Source organism: Mixophyes fleayi, chromosome 4, assembly GCF_038048845.1.
Source record: "Mixophyes fleayi isolate aMixFle1 chromosome 4, aMixFle1.hap1, whole genome shotgun sequence".
Taxonomy (NCBI): Eukaryota; Metazoa; Chordata; class Amphibia; order Anura; family Limnodynastidae; genus Mixophyes; species Mixophyes fleayi.
Window position 1 is genome coordinate 214,705,421 of NC_134405.1, and position 24,529 is coordinate 214,729,949.

The window sequence follows — 24,529 nt, forward strand, 5'->3', positions numbered from 1 at the left end:
GGGCACATTGTACATCTGTGCAGGAAAACATGCCACAGCCACCGTGTGTGGACTAGGAAGGGGGCTCCACACAAGTTAGGATGGGGGCGGCTATATCCAGGTGGGGACAGTATTATATGACCCCCTATCTATCACCCAGATGAGCACAGCACTACTCACAGGCAGCAGCGGCTGCTGATCACACACAGGGATGTGATGTCCTTGCAGGCCGGATACAGCAGTGGTTGCGGGGGATCTTCCTGTCTCTGTATCTGCTCTGCCTCCTCTCCGGCTCTCCTCCGTGTCCCAGTCCGCTAGGTGTACCAGCGCTGTAGTGTCATGACCCCGACACATCACCGGGCTCCGCACACAACATGGCTCCCGAGCCCCGGGGCAGTTTAATACAGATGCGGAGCAAAAAAATCCCTTCACTCTCCGCACAATCTCACACGTCCTGCTTACACGGCAAGGCTGGGGGCACCGTGACAGCCGCCCCTCGGTATCCCCGGGCCAACAAGACTGACGTCTCCACCGGATTACACTCCCCAGACAGGATCCTGCTCGATCTCGCTTTTTTTTGAACGCAGTAACACCATCTCCGCCCCCTGCCTGACACCACACTGAGGAGGAGTAATACACCGATAACAACAGCGCGGCGCCCCCTGCTGTACCCAGCCGCTCACTACACGTTCCAGGGAACTCCTGGCTCTCACATTTACAAGTTACGTTTATTTATATGGGAGAATGTACCCTCTTCTGTACTGTATGGATATGACATCTCACAGAGGCGTTAGGGCTAGTGCCTTTATCCGTGTCAGTGAAATCTGAGGTGATTTATATTACATGTAATAATGTACAGTGGGGATGCGTTATTTCTCATAAAAACAAGTCTACCTAATCACCTAAATTACAATGAAGATATATATATATATATATATATATATATATATATACATACACACACACACACACACACACACACACACACATACAGGCAAACCGAGGGGAGGGGGTCATAGAGCTTGCCAAACCCCCTCCAAGCCTGGGGTACTGTATAATTGAGGTGGCAGGACCCTGCCCCCACTTCACACGGCTCTGCTTGAAAAGGGAGAGCTGCGTGCACCTAGCAGGAGTGCACGCAACATTGCCCATGTATATTATGGGGATAAGAGTTGGAGAGCATCCAAGCACTGTCTAAAATTACAGCCACACCCCCATGCATGCTTGTCACCCCCACTGGCGGCATGGTGTGGAAACCCCCCTCTACAAATCTTGCGTTTGCCCCTGATATATATATATATATATATATATATATATATATATAGTGATCAGAGTGGTCTGGTATACAGTGGTACACCGCCACTTCTACTGCCTTTATTGTAAAAGTATCAAATTCCATTAACTTAGATTCTCATTACATTTTTCATACCACCACATCTAAATTTTCACTTCGACCACAGTAAATAAACACAACTTTGTTTCTTTCCTAAAATATTGACTTATATTATCTCAATAAAAACAGTGTTCAGGGAATTTATTAAAATATGTAGTGTAGTGAGTTAAAACCAAATGTTGGGAATAATCTCATTATTATAATATTTATCTAAATAGTACGTTGTGATGTGTCCTCAAGATATAAATCAGTGTAGGCTAATTATAGCTGTAATAGGATCCTTAGTAATTATTGATTAAAGAGCTGTTAGTTATGCTCTTAGATCATGGAGTTATTGGGTAGTTGGGGATTTTTAGATTAGTATTTAACAGATTAGTACCAATTAAGACCGACATATTTTTAATGTAAGTGATAATTTAGATTTTTCTGATAATGTTACAAAAAATAGTCTCTGGTTCATGTAATAACTGTTTCTCATAAGTAGCGAGTCAATGGGTTAGAAGTAGTTATAATAGATATTATAGACTGACTGACCCTCGCAGACTATGGCACATTCAAATACTTTGCTAAAATGTATTTACTCCATGTGGGTATCTATGATCAGTGCTAGAGATACCTAAAATTGTGGTGAGTAAACTATCACACACGGATAGCAAATTCGAAATAATCGGCATATAATACTAAAAGTAGCACACTAACGATCCCTCCCAAGCCACATTGTAATGCTACACTGATGTTATATAGTTTGATTAATTTGTAACATGTAGATTAGTGGACTAATTCATTTTTAACATATAGATTAAGAACATGAGATCTCCAGTGTGTTTCGCTGCTGTATGCTTTGTTAAAGCTAAAAAACTTTTTGTCCAGTCAAAATGTGTACACCAAAATGTCAACAGGCATAATGTCTACATGTTCAAAATGTCGACATGTAAAATGTGTACATGGTTGTAAAGTTGACAGTCAAAATGTCAACATAAAGCCTGGGGAGGAAGGTGTGGAGTAATAATCATTGTTTAATAGTAAAAGTCCATTTTATCCGTGGTGCACTACAGGTCCCAGCATTCCCAGGCTGCCATTAAGCGTTTGGGCGTACTGGCACTTTTAGTACTACAAACACCAGCATATCCATGGCTGCCAGGACATGCTAGCACTTGGGGAACTACCAGGACCAGAAGGGACCTGTAGTACAGCAAGGAAAAATGTAAATAAAAAGCAGACACCAGTTTTCATTGAAATAAAAACTCCCATTTACCCTCTTTATTGCTCACCTACATCCAAGGTCTTCACCTGTAAAAAATCCAAGGATCTTTGGCTTGGCAAAATAAAACCCCTCATATGCAGCGCAATACTAGTTCCTAAGAGCTCCCTGTGCAATTGAGCTTTTATGGCTGATCAGCCATATATTTAACATTGAGGTTTCCCATGGTTTGAACTCAGGACTTGAGCCTAGTCTTGGTAATAGTAAAATCGGACCTCACACTTTTTGTTGCCCCCCGATCTGTCTAGTATCAGTCTAGGCTGACAACACTAGAGTTGGATAAGCTGTTTAGGGGGATGGGGAGGGTCTCGACGTTTTTTGGTTTTTTTTTAACATTTTTAACTTTTTATTTTTATACATGTTTTTCCATTTTAAATATAGTGCTTCATGTAAACATTTTGACTGTGTCAATATTTTGAACATGTAGACATCACTGTGGATCTTATAACTGTGTTGACATGATGACTGTCAAACTTTTGGTGTACACATTTTGTCGACCTTTCAGCTACATCCCATATTGCATGCTAGATATGAATTTTATAATATAACCACTCATTAAGGGTAAACAGTGTTTTGTAAAGTGATCCTTAATACAAAGCAACATTTATATATCACATAACAATTATTTTAATCTATATGAACATTAAGGAGAGAAATGGAAAAGTGGTGGTATAGCTTGCCGCCATACAGCGGCCTGCTTTGACATATATTATATATATCCACACACTTATACATACATATATCTATATATGTATGTATATATATATATATATATATATATATATATATATGTGTGTGTGTGTGTGTTTATATATATATATATATATATATACACATCTATATGTATATATATATATATATATATGTGTATGTGTGTCTTATATATATATATATATATATATATATATACATATACATACACACACACACATATATATATATGTGTGTGTGGTGGCATGGGCACATTTCTGGTGATGAACAGACAAACAACTTCTTTCTTGGCTCTTTTCTTTTATTGTGAGGACAGCAGAGTAACAGATAATACAAAGTTCCACACACTTTCTAGACCAACTTCCTAGACACCGGTCGACTTATTCATTATCGGTCACACTGCACAAATGAAAAAGTCCTAGCTTGATGGACAGGTGACACTCCTACCTTGCCTTTATAAAGGAGTTCTCATAAGGTGCTCTGCTTGATTAGCTCCAATGCAGACACACCCTGTCAGCTTGCTGTTAGCTGTGAATAAAGACACTTTCAAAACTACTTCAAAATGTAAGTTAAATCATAATCTATAACGGCGGTTCCCAAAGTGTGCGCCGCGGGTCCCAGGGGTGTCGCGGCGCTGTCACTGGGGTGCCGCGGGCCAGCCATAGAAAAAACAAAGAACACAAAAACCTACCAATCCGCGTGGCGACGGGACCCAGCATCCTCCTCTCTCAAGCAGCTTGTCACAGAATACTGACAAGCTGCGTGAGAGAGGAGGATGCTGGGTCACAGCACCACGCGGATTGGTAAGTTTTTGTGTTGTTTGTTTTTCTATGGCTGGCACGCGGCTGAGGGGACAGTGAGAGGGAGCATGAGAGAGGGCAGAGGAGGGGGACAGCGTGGCAGAGGAGGGGGACAGCGTGAGAGAGGGCAAAGCAGGGGGACAGCGTGAGAGAGGGCAGAGGAGGGGGACAGCGTGGCAGAGGAGGAGGACAGTGTGACAAAGGAGGGGGACAGCGTGAGGAGAGGGCAGTGTGTCTGGGTGCAGAGGGGGCATAGTGCCTGGGGGCAGAGTGTCTGGATGCAGAGGTTGCATTTTTGCATACAACTAAATAAGTATTTCTGTCCTGACCTAAATACTTATTACAATTTTTAGACCCAACTACTTCTAAAACAGGACTGCTCAGTAATTATTTTGGAGGGGTGCCTTGAAAAAATTATAGAGACTCTAAGGGTGCCGCGAACTGCAAAAGTTTGGGAACCACTGATCTATATTATTATTTTGTCACAAATATGTCCTGCACCTGTCACGACCGGGTGAAGGGTGGTTCACTTGCTGGAGTTATAACTACTGAACTTGGAGGCACGGAGTCTAACGCTCCCCTGGTCTTCACCAGGGACCCCCGCAAGGAGGTTTGGCTTTGGCTGCTAGGGACACGCAGGTCGCGGTTCTCCAAGACAGTCGCTGGCGAAGCATAGGTGAAATACAGGAGTAGTCAGATGAACCAGGGTCGATACCAGCTGAAGGATGGAGAACAAAATCAGAACCAGCAGATAGTCAGACTGGGCCAGAGTCAAACCAAAGTGCAGAAAAGAGCCAAAGTGAAGTCAAAGCGGAGTCAAAGCAGAAACAAGCAAAACTGGGACAATCCAGAAGTAGTACAGCAAGCCGGGTCAGAACCAAATAGAGCAGGAACACAAGGGAAGTGCTGGAGTAGAGGAGACCTGATACTGTGGCACCCTAATGGTGCCAGAGCAAGTTTAAATAATGGCAGGCAGAGGCCGATTGGGTCCCCCCCCCCCTCGGCGTTAAGTGACATCACTGACAGGCAACAGATGCTCCAGAGTTCCCTGCTGCCTAGCAACTGGGGCGCGAGGGGAACGTCAGGCACATGCGCCTCAGAAGAGAAGCCGGCCAGGGGAGCTACGTCTCGTTGCTAATCAACAAGACGCTCTTGGCCGGAAGAGTGAGGCGGCCGTCCCCGAGAAGAGAGCAGACTGCGGGAACAGCGCCTGACAGCACCTTTTTATCCTTGAACTAGGTACACTACTGTATAAGTGTTTAAAGTCTTCAGCCTTGCACTGCGAACTGTCAGCTGAATACCTAATCCCTCTATTAGGAGCCTGTGGAAAACCACTCCCTTTGTCACATATCCCTCCCCCTAGCATCAGCAAGTAGGGTAGTGCAGACTTTGTGAGCAGCGCTATTTTCCGTGATAAAGCAACTGCATTTTTCTGCAAAATCCCTGGTCTGTTATGCCGTAAACCTAAAATGTTGCAGTGCCAAGAACCAGCGGGGGTTAGCTTGGTGTTTACCTCCCTGTTGTTCAGCATCAACCATAATGGTGCATGATCTGCAATTAATGAGAATTCTCTGCCTATAAGATAATAGTGTAGAGCTTATGTGGCCCATTTCATTCTTTCCTCACAGTAGCATATTTCTGTTCCCTTGGAAGTAACTTGTGACTCAGATACATAACTGGATTCTATATTCCATCCTTTCCCTGTGACAAGACTTCACCTAAGCCGACAACGGATGCATCGGGTTAGAGGAAGAACCTCCGGATGAAGTTAGGTGCTTGTATTACTGGTGAGGAACAGAGGGCTAAACTAGGATCTGACCAAGCAGCATCAGATCAGGCTAACCGATCTGGATAACTTTTCTTCAGCATGTCTGTCGGGAACATAGAGAACTTACAGCTAATTATAAGGGATACATCATAACTGCAGTGTAAATATGTTATATCAAATGAATCCATTGATAAGTTTAGCTAAAGTGTAAAATGTGAAGACAGAAAGTCTGTTGTATGTGTACGTGATGGCTATGCACATCCCAGTGTGAGAGAATAACCATGTCACCTATAGCAGCTTCAAAGGGCTCTTGCTGTGAGATATATCCTGATACAAGTTTCTGGACACCTGAATAGACTTTGTGGAGCCGGTCACAGCTGGACATCCTTGCAGGCAGCATTTTGAAGGCCTATAGAGGTATATAGTAATATGAGCATCAAAGGAAAATGTCTTCATAGTTCATATTTTGGGAAATCCAGGTGGAACTCCATACTGAGGAGCAGAAATCACATCAGGGTCATGAATGACAGGTATGGGTGGTATCAGGGAACAGCTAAAATCACATATCTTTGGAAAAGGTATCTCACATTGTCAGAATTTCATTATGTTTGGTATCAAAAGATGGACAAAGTCATAATGGATTTATTAATAATAAAATTGGGTCTGTGTGACGCTCCACTGAAAAGTTAGACCACATAGTAGAATTGAGTAGTAAATCAGACAACATGCAAATGGTGATTGAAAAAGTGTTATAGACCACAACCCCCTGGGGGTAGGAAGAGGTGTGGAAGTGTCTTTAAAAAACTGAAACCAGTTACAGCAAATTGTCAGACTTTTTGGGAAATCAATTCACATTGATAAGCTGTCCATCTTCCAAGTCAATTTTCCTTGGCCAGAAAAGGCATTTTACGTAAGTGCTACTCTGAATGTAACCCCTTTTATTTTAAACTGTTTTGCTTGTTATGTCAATCTATTAATTGTTTATTCATTATTTTTTATATCTGTATGCCCTGTACTTTTGTATATTAAAACTATAATTTAATATGTTGTGTCCTTGATACTAATTAACGAATCGATTGGCCTGTTAAAAAGAATATAGCTCAGCCAAGTTAACCCTTTGAATGCCTGTGTGTGATTTGTTGATACATTTGATTAACAAGCTGTGTGTGCTTGCATTTACATTTGTGTAACAGTCTGGAGGTGTGAAGAGTTAACCCTTTGCTGGTGTGGGTCTTGCTAGTTTGTGGATAGTTAGAATATGTGTGTGCCAGTATTTTGGGGTCCTATTGCCCGTATTCAATAGGTGGTGGAAACCTGAAGTGTGTGAGGGTGTGAGCACTGTTTGGGACGATTCAGTAGGTCTATAACCTGTGTGATAGGTAAAGAGAGACTGCGGGCTGGAATTGTGTGACCTCACATAGCAAACACCCCAAAGTCATGGCAGCTGGGAGCGTGTTCATGAAAACCATAAGTGGAGTAGCTCCAGTGGCCCAAAACTGCTGAAATGCTGGACAGTCCCACAATAGGTCTTGGCCGGTTTCTGACTGCTTCCACCTTCTCTATTTGGGATTTCACTTGCCCTTGCCCACAAAATGTACCCCAAATATTTGGCTTCTCTCATAGCTATGGGACATTTTTTCTGGATTAGCTGTCAAGCCCACAGACCTCAGTGAAGCTGAGACCACTTCGACTTTGGGCAGATCTGAATTCCAGTCTGAGATATAAATCACTATGTCTTCTAAGTACATGGCTGCATAGGCTGTATGGGGTCTTGGCAATTTATCCATGGCAGGAAAGTGGCAGGTGCCCAATGCAACCCACAGTGTAGAACCTTATACTGGAAGAGACCATCAGGAGTGGAAAATGCAGTCTTTGGCTTGGCTGAGTAAGGGGAACTTGCATATTTCCCTTGGTTAAGTCAAGAATAGTCAAGTAAATGCTGCCAGATAAATTTCAGTTCGTCGACCAGTGGCATAGGGTAGGTATCGAACTTTTTAACCGATTAAAGTCGTCACAGACGCAAATACTCCCATTGGGTTTTGGGACAAGCACAATAGGGCTTTTCCACTCACTGATTCCTCAGTCATGTCCAGCTGGACCATCTTCTCAATCTGCTTTCTCATGGGAACCCGTCTGGCTTCAGGAATGCAGTGTGGCTTTTACTTTATGACAACTCTGAAGAGTGACAATGTTATTGTGACTGGATCACCTATAAATATCTTATGGTACTTATGGTATACATTTATTTAAAGGAAATTGCGCAGGGTGCTTATTTATAATTGCAAATGTATATTTTGATATTGTGTGTGTTTTGGTAAAGGAAATATCTTTATTTCTGAGACCAGGTGAAGAAATTTATTTTTGGTTTTAGCTTTTCTAGAGGAAATGTATTATGAGGTATATACCTGATGCAATAAGACCCATGTTAATCTCATGTTAATTAGACCTTTTGATGTATGAGGGTCCAGCACCTGAAGGCACAGGAAGGTTTAATTAGACTTACTGTTAGATTTCCTGTGTCAATATGCGGGAAATTACAGCAATTTTGAGGATATCAAAGATAAGTGTAAATATTGATAGCTTTGCATTGCATGTAGATCTATGTTTTGGTAAACATATTGCATCCTGATTCTAAAAAGAGCTCAAACCTCAGGGGGCTGGCTTACCCTGTGAGGTTGTGTCCAAAACTGTATAAAAAGCACAGTTTTGTATTGAAAATTCTTCTTCTTGTTTCATCTTACCTGCTCAATGATACCTTCAACCAGGGTGAGCAAATAAACATCACTTGCTTGAAAGACCTATTTGGAAACTTGTCTATCCCTGTGACCTACAGATTAGACCCAACTCTAATCCGTTCCCGGCTGTTCTGAGATTTGGACTGCAGCACCCATCTTTGCAGACTGCGGTCCAGCTTCCAGATGTAATGATCTATTGCCAAAACTTCAATTATCCAAACAGGCGAATTCACCTCTGGCTGCAGCCAATTTGTTTTAAATGTTGGAAAGCCCGAACAATTGTGCTCAGACCGGTTTTTCTTGGTCATAGCGCCACTCACGATAGCGTTGTGGTCGACCTGGTCCCAAGACCCAAATGCGAGCCAATATCTCAGCTTTTAAGCATGGATAACTAGAAGCCTGCTCCTCATTCGGATCCATATAAACTTGTTGAACTTCGTCAGTTAGATAGGCCAAACTGCAGCAGGCCAATTTGTCCTTTTTTGCAACTCTGTCGAAGGACACATGGGCAAACTCTTCCCATAAGAGCCTGGTGTTTTCCTCCTGTGCCTCTGCAACTCATAGCAACTGAGCCTGCTGCTCTTGCTGTGCAATGCCTACATTCACAAGGGCTCTGAAAACTTCCTCCATGTTAAAGTCTACATGGGTTCAGTAGCGGAAACTTGCTTCACTAAGCATCTGTACTTCTGGCACCACTTGTGACACGGGCACACTTTTGGTGATGCAAACACGAACACCTTCTTGCTTTTACTTTACTTTTATTGTCAGGATGGCAAAGTAACATAAAGTTGCACAAACTAACTTCCAGCTCGCTAGACACCAGCCATTGTCCGACATTGGTCACGCTGTACAAAAGAAAAGACAGGTTTAGTTTACCCTCCTACCAAAGTCCTAACTTGATGGAGGGATGACATTCCCACCTTGCTGTTAAAAAGGAGTCCTCTGCAGGTGCTCTGGTTGATTGCAGACACACCATCAACTGGCTGCTAGCCGTAGAAAGAGATGCTTTTTAACTTACAAATATGTAAGTTAAATCAGACTCTTTCCTATTATTTTGGCACACATCTCCACCTGTATCTCTTTAACATAGGTCCACTACTGTATAAATGTGTAACTCTGTTTGCAGCCTTTCTCTGCAGACTGCCAGCTAAATACCTAACTCCTCTTTTAGTAGCCTGTGGAAAACCTCTCCCTTTGTCACAATAATATATACACTGTATGTATATATATATATATATATATATATATATATATATATATTTCTATCTATCTATCTATCTATCTATATATATATATATATATATATATATATATATATATATATATATATTGTAACAAAGGGAGGCATTTTTCTGACAAGAGGCAGATAAAGTATACAAACAGAATAAAACATTGGCACAGTTATGCACCTAGGTGGAGATTAAACCAGGTAAAAACATATGTGTAGTTTGGAGTGTGTTAACTTACATGATTTAAAAGCTGCTTCCTCTCAGCAAACAGACAGGGTGTGTCTTAGTCTAAACAGAGCCAGGGATGGGCGTTTCCTTTTAAAGGGAAGGTGGGTGTGTCACCTGCCCATCAAGTTAGGCTTGTGGGAGGAGTGTCAGGTATAAAACCCTGCTTGTTTCATTGTTCAGGGAGATCAACGCTGGGCTAGCTGGCTGATCTGGACAGAGAGCTGGACTATGTATAGTAAGCGTATAGGGTCTCCATAATTGCTGTGCAAGTATACAGTATCAAAATATTATTACCATCCTGACAATAAAGAACCATAAAAAGGAAGAAGTTGTTCGCGTGTGCTTCACCAGTAGCGGGCTCTTGCCACAAGTGGTGTCAGGAGTGGATCCTCCGGGAAGCAAGTTTTCGCTACCCAACCCGCGCAGACTTCAACATGGAGGAAGTACTGAGAACCCACGTGAATGTGGCCGCTGCGCAGCAACAGCAGCAAGCTCAGATGCTACAAGTCGCCGAGGCACAGGTGGAAAACACAAGGCTCTTAAGAGAAGAGTTAAGCCAGGTGAGGCATGACAGAAATGAACCACCTGGTCCTGTACTCCTGAAAATGTCACCAGGTGATGACATAGAAGCGTATCTTGTGTCCTTTGAGAGACTTGCAAAAAGGGCAAAATGGCCTCCTAAAGATTGGGCTGAGAGACTGGCGCCATACCTGACTGGTGAAGCTCAGCGAGCTTATATGGATCTAGATGAGGAACGGGCCTCTGATTAATCGTTCCTAAAGTCTGAGATATTGGCTCGCATTGGAGTTTCCGGGCCAGGCCGAGCCCAGCGCTATCACCAATGGCGCTATGATAAAGAAAAAACGGTCAGAGCGCAAGTCGCTGAGCTTTCTAAAATTTTAAAGAAATGGCTGCAGCCTGAGGAGAATTCGCCTTCTCGGATTATTGAAGTTCTGGCGATAGATCACTGCATCCAGGGGCTGAACCGCGATTTGCAAAGGTGGGTGCTGCAATCAGACCCACAAACTTACGAAGAGCTTGCCACCGTGGTAGAAAGGTTTTGTGCGCTACAGCAAATGACTAAAGAACCTGCATTTGTGCCAAAGCCACTGCCGCGCCAAAAGCCAGGTTTGACAATCCTTGCTACAGGGTCCAATGGCAAAACTGCTACGGACAAAGGGCCAGGTGCAAAGCTGTCTAATCTGAAGTGTTTTGAATGTGGTGAGCCAGGCCACTTTAAGGCAGAGTGTCCTAAACTACCGGAACCCATGGACTGTTCCGTGGCACATATTGGGCCTGCATTTCCAAGCTGTTTTACCATGAGTCCCACATCAAGAAGTCCTTGTTTGTTCCGGGTGACTGTGCTAATCAACCAAAACCTTGTTCTGGCCTTGGTTGACTCGGGGAGTGAACTCTCATTGATTTCCAGCTCTGCCTTACCCGAAACCATAACTTCATGGTTGCCCAAGATGAAGGTTCTTTGCGTACATGGCACGACAGAGGAGTATGAAAGAACAATACTGCCAGTCACAATCAAAGACAAAACTGTTATGGTGGTAGCTGCCATAGCACCTAAACTCCCATATCCACTCATTTTGGGGCGAGACTTCCCACTGTTTAATGATGGTGAGCGGATCCGGCCGGACATGCCGGCAAATGATACAACGGTCAGAAGCCCGGTCTTAAAGGAACCGCTTAAGAATCCACAACATCTGGACATCGATCTTTGGGAACCGCCAAACCGGAATGCCATCCTGGGAGTCACAGCAGGAGTTCCACAAAAGCATCCACCTCTGGAGAAACATGGACAGTCCAAACTAGCATTGGTCGGTGATTTCTCAGATGAGCCCACCCCGCCTGTCAGTGAGGATACGGACTGGTCCGCAATACCAATTTTGTTTCCTCTGCAGGACTTTGCTCGAGACCAACTTAATGATGCCACTTTGGAACATACCTCTAAATGTGTGACTGAGGTAAATGGGGTAGCGAAAGCCGCCCAGCCTGCAGGAGGTATACCATATTTTATTGTTAAAAATAATTTCTTGTATAGAGTTGCTACTGTACAGGGGGAAAAAGTAGAACAATTAATGGTTCCTCAGGTCCATGTACACCTAGTGTTAAAAGCAGCACATACACATGTCTGTGGGGGACACCTAGGGGAGGATAAAACACGGGAACGAGTTCTGCTTAGGTTTTACTGGCCCGGTGTACACATGGCAGTGAAAAAGTATTGCCTGTCCTGTCCCATTTGTCAGAGAACCTGTCCCAAACCCATGTACAGGGCACCTCTCATTCCAATACCAATAGTACAAGTTCCCTTTGAACGGATAGCTATGGACCTTGTGGGGCCACTGGAAAAATCAGCACGTGGGCACCAATATATACTAGTGGTGCTTGACTATGCAACCAGGTATCCAGAGGCAATTCCCCTACGAAACATAAAGTCCAGCACCATAGCTAAAGAACTTGTATTGATGTTTACACGCTTGGGAATACCCAAAGAAATTCTCACAGACCAGGGTACTCCATTCATGTCTAAACTGATGAATGACATGTGCCAGTTGCTAGGGGTTACGGCACTTCACACCTCTGTATACCATCCACAAACAGATGGCTTGGTGGAACGCTTTAACCGCACATTAAAGCACATGCTCAGGAAAGCAGTGGCTCAAGAGAAAAAAAATTGGGACACTCTTATTCCCTATTTGATGTTTGCCATCCGTGAGGTACCTCAAGCTTCAACAGGGTTTAGTCCCTTTGAGGTATTGTTTGGGAGACAGCCCAGGGGTATCTTGGATATGTTAAAAGAAGGGTGGGAGCAGCAAGGTCCCAGGGAGCCAAATCTGTTACAATTTGTGTCCCAAATGTATGAGAGGCTAGGAAAGATAGGGCCCATTGTGCAGCAACATGTAAAAGAGGCTCAGGAACGACAGAAGAAAAGTTATGACAAAAGTGCTGTTGTTCGATCTTTCAAGCCTGGGGACAAGGTCCTAGTCCTGGTTTCTACCCAGGAAAGCAAACTTTTCGCCCATTGGCAGGGTCCATATGAAGTTCTAGAGGCTGTCGGTCCTATCAATTACAGAGTCCGCCAGTTAGGTAGAAGGGAGGAGCAAATATATCATGTGAACCTCCTTAAACCTTGGCATGATGAGGAAACCTCTCCTCAGGTAGTGAGTACTGCCATTGAAAAGTCTGAAGTGCCCATAGAGCCAGCCTTGTCCATTCAGCAGAGACAACAGACTGAAGAAATGATTCGCCGGAACAGGGATGTCTTCTCTTCCATTCCTGGGTGCACTACCTTAATCGAACACGACATTGTCACTGCGCCAGGAGTCATTTAAAGCAGAAGCCGTATCGTATTCCAGAAGCCAGACGGGTGGACGTGAGAAAGGAGGTCGAGAAGATGCTCCAGTTAGATGTAATTGATGAGTCCACTAGTGAATGGAATAGTCCCATTGTGCTTGTCCCAAAACCGAATGGGACAATTAGGTTCTGCAATGACTTTAGGCGCCTAAACAGTATGTCGCAGTTTGATGCCTATCCGATGCCACGTGTGGATGATCTAGTGGAAAATCTTGCTGGTAGCAAATATTTAACAACCCTTGATCTAACAAAGGGTTATTGGCAAGTTCCCGTGACTTCCACGGCCAAGCCAAAGACTGCATTTTCCACCCCTGATGGTCTCTATCAATATAAAGTCCTACCCTTTGGGTTGCATGGGGCACCTGCCACCTTCCAAAGGGCTATGAATAAATTGTTACGACCTCACACAGCTTATGCAGCTGCTTACTTGGACTTTATACCTCAGACTGGGGATCACATTTAGCCAAAGTTGAGGCGGTCTTAGCTTCATTAAGGTCAGCAGGGTTAACAGCTAACCCAGAGAAATGTGCCATAGCCATGAGAGAAGCCAAATATTTGGGGTACATTGTTGGTCGAGGGCATGTAAAATCCCAGCTAGACAAAGTGGAGGCAGTCAAAAGTTGGGCAAGACCAGAAAAAAAGTTGCAGTTAAGAACCTTTTTAGGCTTAGTATGTTACTACAGGCGGTTTGTAAGCCACTTCGCTACTAGAGCTGCTCCACTTACGGACATGTTAAAAAAAAGTTGTCCAGATAGATTAACTTGGTCTGATTCTGCAGAAACCGCCTGGTCTGATCTTCGGTTAGCTCTTTGTTCCTCTCCAGTTCTACAAGCACCGGATTTTACCCGGAGGTTCTTCCTCCAAACTGATGCTTTTGGTGTTGGCTTAGGTGCAGTCTTGTCACAGGAGAAGAATGGAGTAGAAAATCCTGTCCTGTACCTAAGCCATAAGTTGCTTCCAAGGGAACAAAAATATGCCACTGTGGAGAAAGAATGTCTCGCCATAAAATGGGCTACAGAAGCTCTGCGCTATTATCTTTTAGGCAGAGAGTTCACCTTAATATCAGACCATGCACCATTGAGATGGATGCAGAGCAACCGGGAGGTAAATGCCAAGGTAACCCGCTGGTTCTTGGCACTGCAACCTTTTAAGTTCTCAGTAGAACATAGACCTGGGATTCTGCACAAGAATGCAGATGCATTGTCACGAAAATATGCGCTCCTCGCGAAGTCCGCGTCCCCCTACTTGGAGACGCTAGGGGGAGAGATATGTAACAAAGGGAGATAAAGAATACAAACAGAATAAAACATTGGCACAGTTATGCACCTAGGTGGAGATTAAACCAGGTAAAAACATATGTGTAGTTTGGAGTGTGTTAACTTACATGATTTAAAAGCTGCTTCCTCTCAGCAAACAGACAGGGTGTGTCTTAGTCTAAACAGAGCCAGGGATGGGCGTTTCCTTTTAAAGGGAAGGTGGGTGTGTCACCTGCCCATCAAGCTAGGCCTGTGGGAGGAGTGTCAGGTATAAAACCCTGCTTGTTTCATTGTTCAGGGAGATCAACGTTGGGCTAGCTGGCTGATCTGGACAGAGAGCTGGACTATGTATAGTAAGCGTATAGGGTCTCCATAATTGCTGTGCAAGTATATGGTATCAAAATATTATTACCATCCTGACAATAAAGAACCATAAAAAGGAAATTGTTTGCGTGTACTTCACCAGTAGCGGGCTCTTGCCACAATATATCTAATATATAAATGCTTAGTGGCGTCTGTGTGTGAAAAAAAAAACAACAAGTTGCACCACCACCTGCTGGGCAGAGTTATACACTGACCTACTAAATTGTTAGTGTGTGTGGGAAAAAAAATTCAAAAAGGGCTGAAATTTGGTAGGGCTCAAACTCATTTTCGTGAGGTAATTTTACCTCATGAACACACATGTGTAGAGGCGTGCGTTAGTGTGTGTGTGTGTGTGTGTGTGTGTGTGTGTGTGTGTGTGTGGAAAAAACTATTTTCTCAGAAAGGGCTCATCCAATTGACCTGAAATTTGGTATACTGACATTATTTGACAAAAAAATTAGAATAGTCAAGTCAGTTAACTTCCATCATCCCCCCTTCCCCCCCGTGGGAGGGGTAGTAAAGGCTAAATTTACGAGTTGAGGGGTCAAACTCATTTTCGTGAGGTAATTTTACCTCATGAACACACATTAAAAAGGCTGCTTGCGTCGGGAACTAACGCTCTTCCCCTGAGGAGGCCTGGGCTAGGTCCAAATGCATGACAAGAACCTTTTTAAGACCTTAAGTAGCTTGATTTGACTAGAATGCATGAGTATCATGCACGGGTTAACTTGTATATATACATATACATATACACACACACACACACACATGTATATTCACACACTTATTCTCATAATAAATATTCCTATTTCATATTGTTTTCACTGCCATACAATTGTATACTCTAGATAGGAGATTCAATTGCAGGCGATGCAGCACGCGCAGGCATCACCGTGATGTCCGGATTTACACATTGCCAGCAATTACGGTAAGAATCTCTACTCATTTTTCCGCACACTTCTATGGGATGCGAATAAAAATAAACAGAGATACCTGTCACCTTGTGGAAAATCTCTATGCATTGCATTTCTACATAGACCTGCTGTATTCTACAGTATATGTATCTATACTAATGTTTGGTTAACTCATATCTGCATGCACAACCTCGCCTCATTTACCATCTGAGATGAGTCATCTACCACACCAGCCTGGACGAGATCATGTAGATACCAAACTATGTGATTTTGCACACAATGTTCACCCTGTGCTCCAGGGTGTCGAGATGAACGCCTGCTTTAGTATTTCCACCTAGGCTGGCGGCACCTCCAGAGCTCCTGCTACACAAAGAGCCTATTGGGGGGAGTGACTGTACTAGCTTAGAAGGGCCATAATCCCCCTCATTGTCCCTGCCTGTGCTCCATGGAAATTAACCTCTGGTGATAACTGCCAAACAATGAACCTAAAAACCAAGATCCCAAGTGCTACAACAATGGATGCTGTAGCTTAAGATAAGTGGCCACTAGTAAGCTATTTAAAGCAATGTGAATTAAAATGCAAACAAGGAGTTTTGGTCAAAACTCACTGCTAACACCAAAGTAATAAAATTACACAAAATAACTAAATGCGCCGAGTGTGGATCAAATAAACTCGCTTAATAAGATAATAAGACAAAAAAATACATTTAAAAAAACACCAAAGAAACAATATATCTCAAAAAGCTGGAAGTCTACAGGCATCTAATGTGAAAAATGTGCCTATATTTGACATGTTTCATCCATCCATATTATATGTACTGATCATGATCGTCCTGGTGGTAGTCATTAATTCGGCTTTAAGAATGGCAAAAAAACTTTCAGCGACTTAAAAATTGTGATTACTATAAGCTACAAGCAGTAAATACAGGCTTACCATATAACTGACATCCAACATTACCCCCACGCTTAATTGCCGCCAGATGTAAAGTGCAACTTTGTAAAATGTCTCCAGCAAGAAACGACGTCAGTTACAATGACCAGAGTGAGATTGCTGGTTTTAAAGCGGCAGTGGGCAGACCCGCCGCCTGGATTAAATTATACAGGTGGGGGATCGGCCCATTGCCACTTTAAAACCAGCAATCTCACTCTGGTCATTGTAATGGACGTCATTACTTGCAATTTTTGTGTTGCCGAAAGTTTTGTCGCCATTCTTAAAGCTTGAAAAACCTATCACACCTAATCGTCTATGTATGGGACACTGTCATCATCATCATTTATTGTAAGGCACCACAGAATCTGCAGTACCATGCAATCAACAAATTATAAGTAGAACAAAATACAAATAAGGAAGAAGCAAGAGAACCAATGGCATCAGTAAAAATCAATACAAGAAGACATAATAGAAAAAGTAACTACTTTAGAAGACACAACTAGAACAATTTCCTTTCAAAGTAGCAGAGAAGACAGGAGGTGGGGTGGGCTATACTCGTGAGAGCTAAGATTCAAATAGGACGAGGAAGCAAACGGAGTGGATTGAAGCCAGTAGAAGGGGTAGGAGGAGCGTGAGGACTGATTTGTTTTAGGATGGGGCAGAGTAGGCATGTTTGAAAAGGTGAGTTTTGAGGGAGTGCCTGAAAGATTGGAGGTTTGGGAAGAGACGGGGCAGGGAGTTCCAAAGGTGAGGAGCAGTGTTGCCGAAGTCTTGGCAGCGGAAGTGTGAGGTTGAGATAGAAGAGGAGGAGAGGCAATGGTTACTTACAAAATGCAGTGGGCAAAAATCTGAGTATTTCTATTTAAACTTATTTGATTCAAACTCAGCGCATTAGTTATTCTGTGTAATTCCTTATAAATAATAAATCTGATCAAGTGCACATTTCTCTGTATTATTCACATCATTGTGGTGTGACCAAAACTTCTTTAACTTTAGTAATGGCATAGTTTGTTACTCCACCTATTTTTCCCTATGCTATCAGTTTCCGATACTGCATAGAATGGACATTAGAAGATCTGAAATTATGCTTCTTTCTAATGAACTGGTTAAAGACGGTTCGTCACCTCCTAGACAGGTTCACATTTGTTAAGTAGAGCCGCCCTCCCTTAGGATGTGAGCTCGTATGAGCAGGGCCCCTCTCCCCTCCTGTCTCCATACCTGTTCTTCTGCTCCATTTTCGCCCATATGTTTGCCTGGAGTTCTGAGGTATTGGTACTTTGTGTTTATTGCTCTGTACTATGTCACCCTGTATGGTCTCCTGTTTGTATTATGTACGGCGCTGCGGAAACCTTGTGGCGCCTAACAAATAAAAGATAATAATAATAATAGAGGCTATTCCAATGTGTGTGTGGGTGTGAGTGTGTGGGGGGAATGTCACTGTTCTCCTCACTTGGCTTGGGAGACGATATGTAAGACATGATTAGCCATGAGCAAGCTAATGAGCCCATCCTCCATGCTTAGCAGCCTCACTTGCTTTCTATAAGTCTCCACTGCCATCTCCTGCTCTATGTCAACAATCAAGTCTAGTTGCATTATAAAATCACTTCTTAGCTGGCTCTCTATCAGGTGAGCAAGGGGTGGGGAAAAAAGTTTACCTCAATCTTTGAATAGCCTCTAGATAACAAGAGGTGACTTCCAGGAACTTGTATGCCACAATTCTTTAAATAATCCAGTGTGACCTAGCAAATAATTTAATTTATTTTTCCCCCTAACATAGATAATGAGATCATCAGCATACAATTTAGAAGGTAAGAAATGGTTTTTAGGGGGCAGCTAAATAGGTATATAATTTAAAAATAAACAAACTCTTGCTTCTTATGAAAACCAGTTAAATCTATATTGTTTATAAATCTAATAATTACTATATATTTTATAATGTACACTACTTTTAAACAAATATTAATAGTAGATTCTGTAAAGCTGGCTACACGCATGATACTTACGTCAGCACATTGGCCCGAAATTGTGTTTTGACCTAATAAAAACGCCAACCCAAATGGAAGCCATTGTATTTCAGTCTGGTACACTGGAAAACAGAATTTGGCTATGACTCCAGTCTATGCTTATTTGTGCTGCATATGATAGGTTCCCATGTGCTCTAGTCATGTAAACAGCTGGATGTCTCTAAACATCAGAATCTGTCTGTTCAGGTAGCTTCAAGGATGAAAAAAGCGTAATGACAGTTACCATCCCAAGCACTAAAAGGACTAGTTACACCCTGTTTTTTTTCAGACTAATAGATGGTCCATATACAGTATGTACAAAATATTTAGTTTAAAACTTTTCCTAATATCTTTATTTGTTCCCAAAGTGGGACTTAAGCATGAAATATACTAAGCTCAAGGTAAGACCAGTGCTCAGCTTGAAGCACAGCTGATGGAATGGAATCAATATGCAGGTCACATGCTTTGCAGCTCTCTGGAAGGGGTTGATGATCCTTTAAGGATACTGGTAAACTCAGTGACTATAAACACAGAACTGTAAACAGTATTTGTTCCCATGTAATAGCTTAAACTGATCACATCTTTCTGAATAAAACTCATATAACTGAATAACTTACCATTCGCATGTCAATCTCAGACTGACCTTCTTCACAAGAGAGCAACATTGCAATTGTCAGAGTACATTGAGCCGAAAAACACTGGACAATTGCCCTGTCCTGGGTTTGTATTTCTTCCTTTATTATGGAAATCAACTCAAGAAACACATAGACTAACCATACAGTTTTCTCTGACCCAGAACAGCTGGCCAAGCTTGTAATTGTTATAGAGGTGTCACTTACATTGATACCAGAATGATGGATTGCTAAATAGGAAAACTAGCATATATTTTACTGGTCAGAATTGTTAAAATACATTGTGCTATCTTGTCAATAAAGTCCATAAATATTATTTTATATTTAAGGCTACAAATAAAGATTAAGATTAGACAACATTAACAGATTGCTCTAACATACTTTTGCTGAAAAGTTGATGCAAGATTCAATGTTAAAACATAGGTGCTGTGTGGAGTTACTTATATGACCAACCACACTCCTAACCTTTTCATAGGTCTGCATCAGCACCTTCTCTTCTCTAACACCAAATGTGCAGTTGTGTCTGCTGGAGTTTGATTTTAAAAGGACAGCTTAATTCACACCCATTACCAGAGGTATATAAAGTCAAGCACCTAGCCATGCAGTCTCCATTTGCAAACATTTGTGATACAAAATAGGTAATTCTGAAGACCTAAGTAACTTCAAGCGTGGTACTGTGATAAGATGCCACCTTTGCAATAAGAAGGTTCATGAAATTTCATCCCTGCTGGATATTCCACGGTCAACTGTAAATGATATTATTAAAAAGTGGAAGCGTTTAGGAACAACAGCAACTTGGCCATGAAGTGGAAGACAACGTAAAGTCACAAAGCGGGGTCGACGACTGCTAAGGCACATGGTGCGTATAAGTCGCCAACGCTCTGCTAATTCCATAGCTTAAGAGGTCCGAAATTCCACTGGCAGTAATGTAAGCACAACTTTGTGGAAAGAGCTTAATGGACTGGGTTTCCATGGCTGACCAGCTGCATGCAAGCCTCACATCACCAAGACCAATGCCAAGCGTCAGATGGAGTGGTGCAAAGAACACCGACACTGGACTGTGGAAACGTGTTCTGTGGAGTGATGAATCACGCTTCTCTGTTTACCAGTCAGATGGGAGAGTCTGGATTTGGCGGATGCCAAGAGAACGTTACCTGCCTGACTTCATTATGGCAACTGTGAAGTTTGGTGGAGGAGGGATAATGGTATGGGGCTGTTTTTTAGGGTTTGGGCTAGGTCCCTTATCTCCAGTGAAGGGCAATCTTAAGGCTTCAGCATACCAAATCATTTTGGTTAATGTTATGCTTCCAACTTTGTGGCAACAGTTTGTGGACGGCCCTTTTCCATTCTAAAATGACTGTGCCTCAGTGCACAAAGCAAGGACTACAAAGACATGGTTTGAGGAGTTTGGTGTGGAAGAACTTGACTGGCCCGCACAGAGCTCTGACCTCAACCCCATCAAACACCTTTGTGATGAACTGGAACAGAGATTATGAGCCAGGCCTTCTCGTCCAACATCAGTGCCTGACCTCATAAATGCTCTACAGAATGAATGGGCACAAATTCCCATAGAAACACTCCAAAATGTTATGGAAAGCCTTCCAAGAAGAGTGGAAGCTGTTATCGCTGCAAAAGAGGGACCAACTCCATATTAAAGTATATGTATTTGAATACAATGTCATTACAGTCTCTGTTGTTGTAATGGTCAAGCTTCCGAATACTTTTGTCTATATAGTGTATATTTTCTACTACTGTGTGCAGTTATCTTTGAGTGATTTTGTCTACCTAATACTGACAGAGCTTGTTTGCAAAATTATCCCTGTGTAATGGGCATTTGCTGTTTTGAGCAGCCCTTATGCACTCAGCAGGCCTGATTCACCAAGGAACATAAATGCCGATTTTGGATTTTGTGCGTATAATCTGCCAATTTGATGTAACTAGCATTGGTGGCCCAGCCCACAAATTCAGTGTTTTGTTTTTAAAGATTTTATTTTTGCACAATTAGTCAATAGTAAGTATGATTCGATGATGAAATTTGTTACAAAAAGTATATGAATTTACAGGTAATAAAACAAACAGCGTCATTTAAAAAAAAACAAAAAAAAACTTAAAAGGTACATACTTTTACCCAATTTTATAATAAAGAAAGAAAGGGGAAGCAACGAAGAAGAAAGTTAGACAAAAAAGGATGGAAAAGAGGGCGGTGTGGGAGCTTGCTGGAAGGTGAAAGGATAGAAGTAGTGGAGTAGAAGGATAAAAAAAAAAAGGAATGGGAAGGGGGGAGTTCGGAAGGGTAAGTGTGACAGGATGGACGCCTATGCCACCCTGTCTGTTGTTGCTGCGAACCTGCTGGACGTAATTTGTCACTGTTCCCTTTCGGTATCCCAAATGCGCCCTCTAACCGCCCTCTAACCGCAGTAGGAGGGCTTACAAATGCTGCCACCACTGGACTCCTTACTGGCATCCAGTACCAGGTTTCTTCTGGGTAACTGACGCTGCGAGTGTACCCCGTTACTGGTGTACCTGGGCTGGTACCCCTGACCTCTTCCTATGGATCAGGTTGCTGTGGATGGATCCCCCCTGGCCTATCACACTGGCCAGAGCTGCTGGTTAGCGGGCAGAGCTGTGGTACCGGAAAGCTGGGGCCAAATCTCAGAACAACTGGGAACGGATTAGATTTGGGCCTAATCTGTAGGTCACAGGGATAGACAAGTTTCCAAGCAGGTCTTTGACGCAAGTGATGTTTATTTGCTCACCCTGGTTGAAAGTAGAAGTGAGCAGGTAAGATGAAACAATAAGATTTTTCAGTACAATACAGTGCTTTTTGTACAGTTTTGGACACAGCCTCACAGGATAAGCCAGCCCCCGAGGTCTGAGCTATTTTTAGAATCAGGATGCAATATGTTTACCCAAACATAGATTTACATGCAATGCAAAGCTATCAATATTTACACTTATCTGTGATATCCTAAAACTTGCTGTGATTTCCTGCATATTGTTTTAGACACAGGAAATCTAACAGTAAGTCTAATTAAACCTTCCTGTGCCTTCAGGTGCTGGACCCTCATACATCAAAAGGTCTAATTAACATGAGATTAACATGGGTGTTATTGCATGAGGTATATACCTCAGAAATAATACATTTCCTCTAGCAAAGTTAAAACAAAAAATTAATTTCCTCCCCTGGTCTCAGAAATAAAGATATTTCCTTTACCGATATAAACACAATGTAAAAAATAAGTACATTTGCAATTATATAAATAAGCGCCCTGTGCTATTTCCTTTAAATAAATTTATACCATAAGTTATTTATAAGTGATCCAGTCACAGTAAGGTAGTAGGTGGAGGGAATGATCCAGGCAGAATGATGTTGAAGAGTCAAGTGGCGTAAGGAATTTGAATTTGGAAGTATGAAGTCCACGGTGCCCACACTTTGTTAAATGATTTAGAGGAGTTGCGGATGTTACATGTCATATTCCATTTTATACGTGTACCATATTCTGCTGATAAACGTCTGCAATTTTGGTGCTAGGGGCTGCTTCCAATTAGTGGCGATTTGACACAGGGCCGCAGAAATTATGTGACGGAACATCTTCATTTGATGTTTGGTAGCAGATGGAATCCCCTGAGGGAGGAGGAAAAACCTGGGAGACTAGAGGATGTCAATTTGCAATAGTTGTGATGCAAAGTTCCAAAGTTCCATCCAGAACAGGGCAAGTTTGGGGCATTGCCACCATATATGGAGGATGGATCCTTCTGTCACGCATCCTCTCCAGCATGTGCTGGAAGAGTCCGGGAAGATTTTTTGGTTGGGACTAAGTACCATTGATACAGAAGTTTATATGCGTTTTCATTCAATTTTACACAAACTGAACTGGCGGCTGTGGTAGCGCTTATTTATTCGCAGTCTTCATTATCTAGGGGTTCTCCCAGGTCTTCCTTCCAAGCCCATTCATGAGAATCTTGACCTCCTGTATCAGGGACTCTGCGTTCCCAGTATAGTAGAGATTTGAGACCTTTGCTAGAGGACCACTGGAGGAAAAGAGACTCAAAAAAGGTCAACGGTATGATACCTAAAGTTACTTTAGTGGTAGAATGTTGTAGTTACTTAGTTATAGGTAGTGAAAAAGTATGTATTGGGAATGTTAAACTTTGTTTTTAAGTCATCAAATGAGGGAAAAGAAGGCTCCTTGGTGATATCATTAAGGATACAAACATCTTTCTGCTTCCAAAATTCGAAGGAAGGAATTATACAACCTGGTGGAAACAAAGGGTTATTAAAGAGTGGAATGATTGGGCTAGGAGCAGGGGTGAGCTTATATTTTGCATTTGCTCGGTCCCGGAGAGATAGCGAATGAGCTAAAATTGGATGATGAGAAGAGGACCGCGGACGTTTAGTGCGTGGGAGCCACAAGAGAGAGGAAGCGAAGGAAATACCCAAGCTCTCTGCTTCGATTAAGACCCAAACTCTGGAGGAGCTAGGAGAATTCCATAAAATACATTGGGCAAGTTGCAACCGCCAAAAAATTATTTTTAAAATAGAGGACCCCCTAAACCACCACCCCGTGCCGATCTCTGTAGGACGAGGGGGGCGTTTTCTGCCCCATATGAATTGTGAAGTGTAATGTTGCAAAAATTTTAAAACATATGTAGGGATGCATATGGGTAAGGCTTGAAAAATATATAGCAATCTGGGTAAAATGTTCATTTTAATTGAATTAAGGCAGCCTATCCAGGAGATGAGATGTTTACTCCAAGTTTCTAGGTCTGTTTTAGTCTGGGAGAGTAGTTTTGGGTAATTAGCTTGGAAAAGCTAACTATATTGCATAGTGATGTGGATGCCTAAATATTTAGTCCGTTTTTTATGCCATTTGAAGGGGAATTGTTGAGTGTGAGATGATCTAATTTTACCTGTACGGTAGAAATCAAGAATTTCTGCTTTTTGAGGATTTGTTTTGTACCC

The 24,529-nt window shown here is 42.4% G+C and overlaps 1 protein-coding gene across 4 annotated transcripts in view; it reads right to left on the reverse strand.

The window, feature by feature from the left end:
• CDK17 (cyclin dependent kinase 17) overlaps positions 1-24,529 on the reverse strand; it is a 176,587-nt gene that overhangs the window by 131,768 nt on the left and 20,290 nt on the right. For 2 of the 4 annotated variants that reach the window (XM_075209328.1, XM_075209325.1), the window contains exon 1: positions 160-593. The exons of 1 other annotated variant lie outside the window; for it this stretch is intronic. The gene's annotated coding sequence lies outside the window, so the exon portion shown is untranslated. Of the gene's footprint in view, positions 1-159; positions 594-24,529 lie in introns of those variants that run through there. One more of the 4 variants, XM_075209324.1, reaches the window with a different exon arrangement.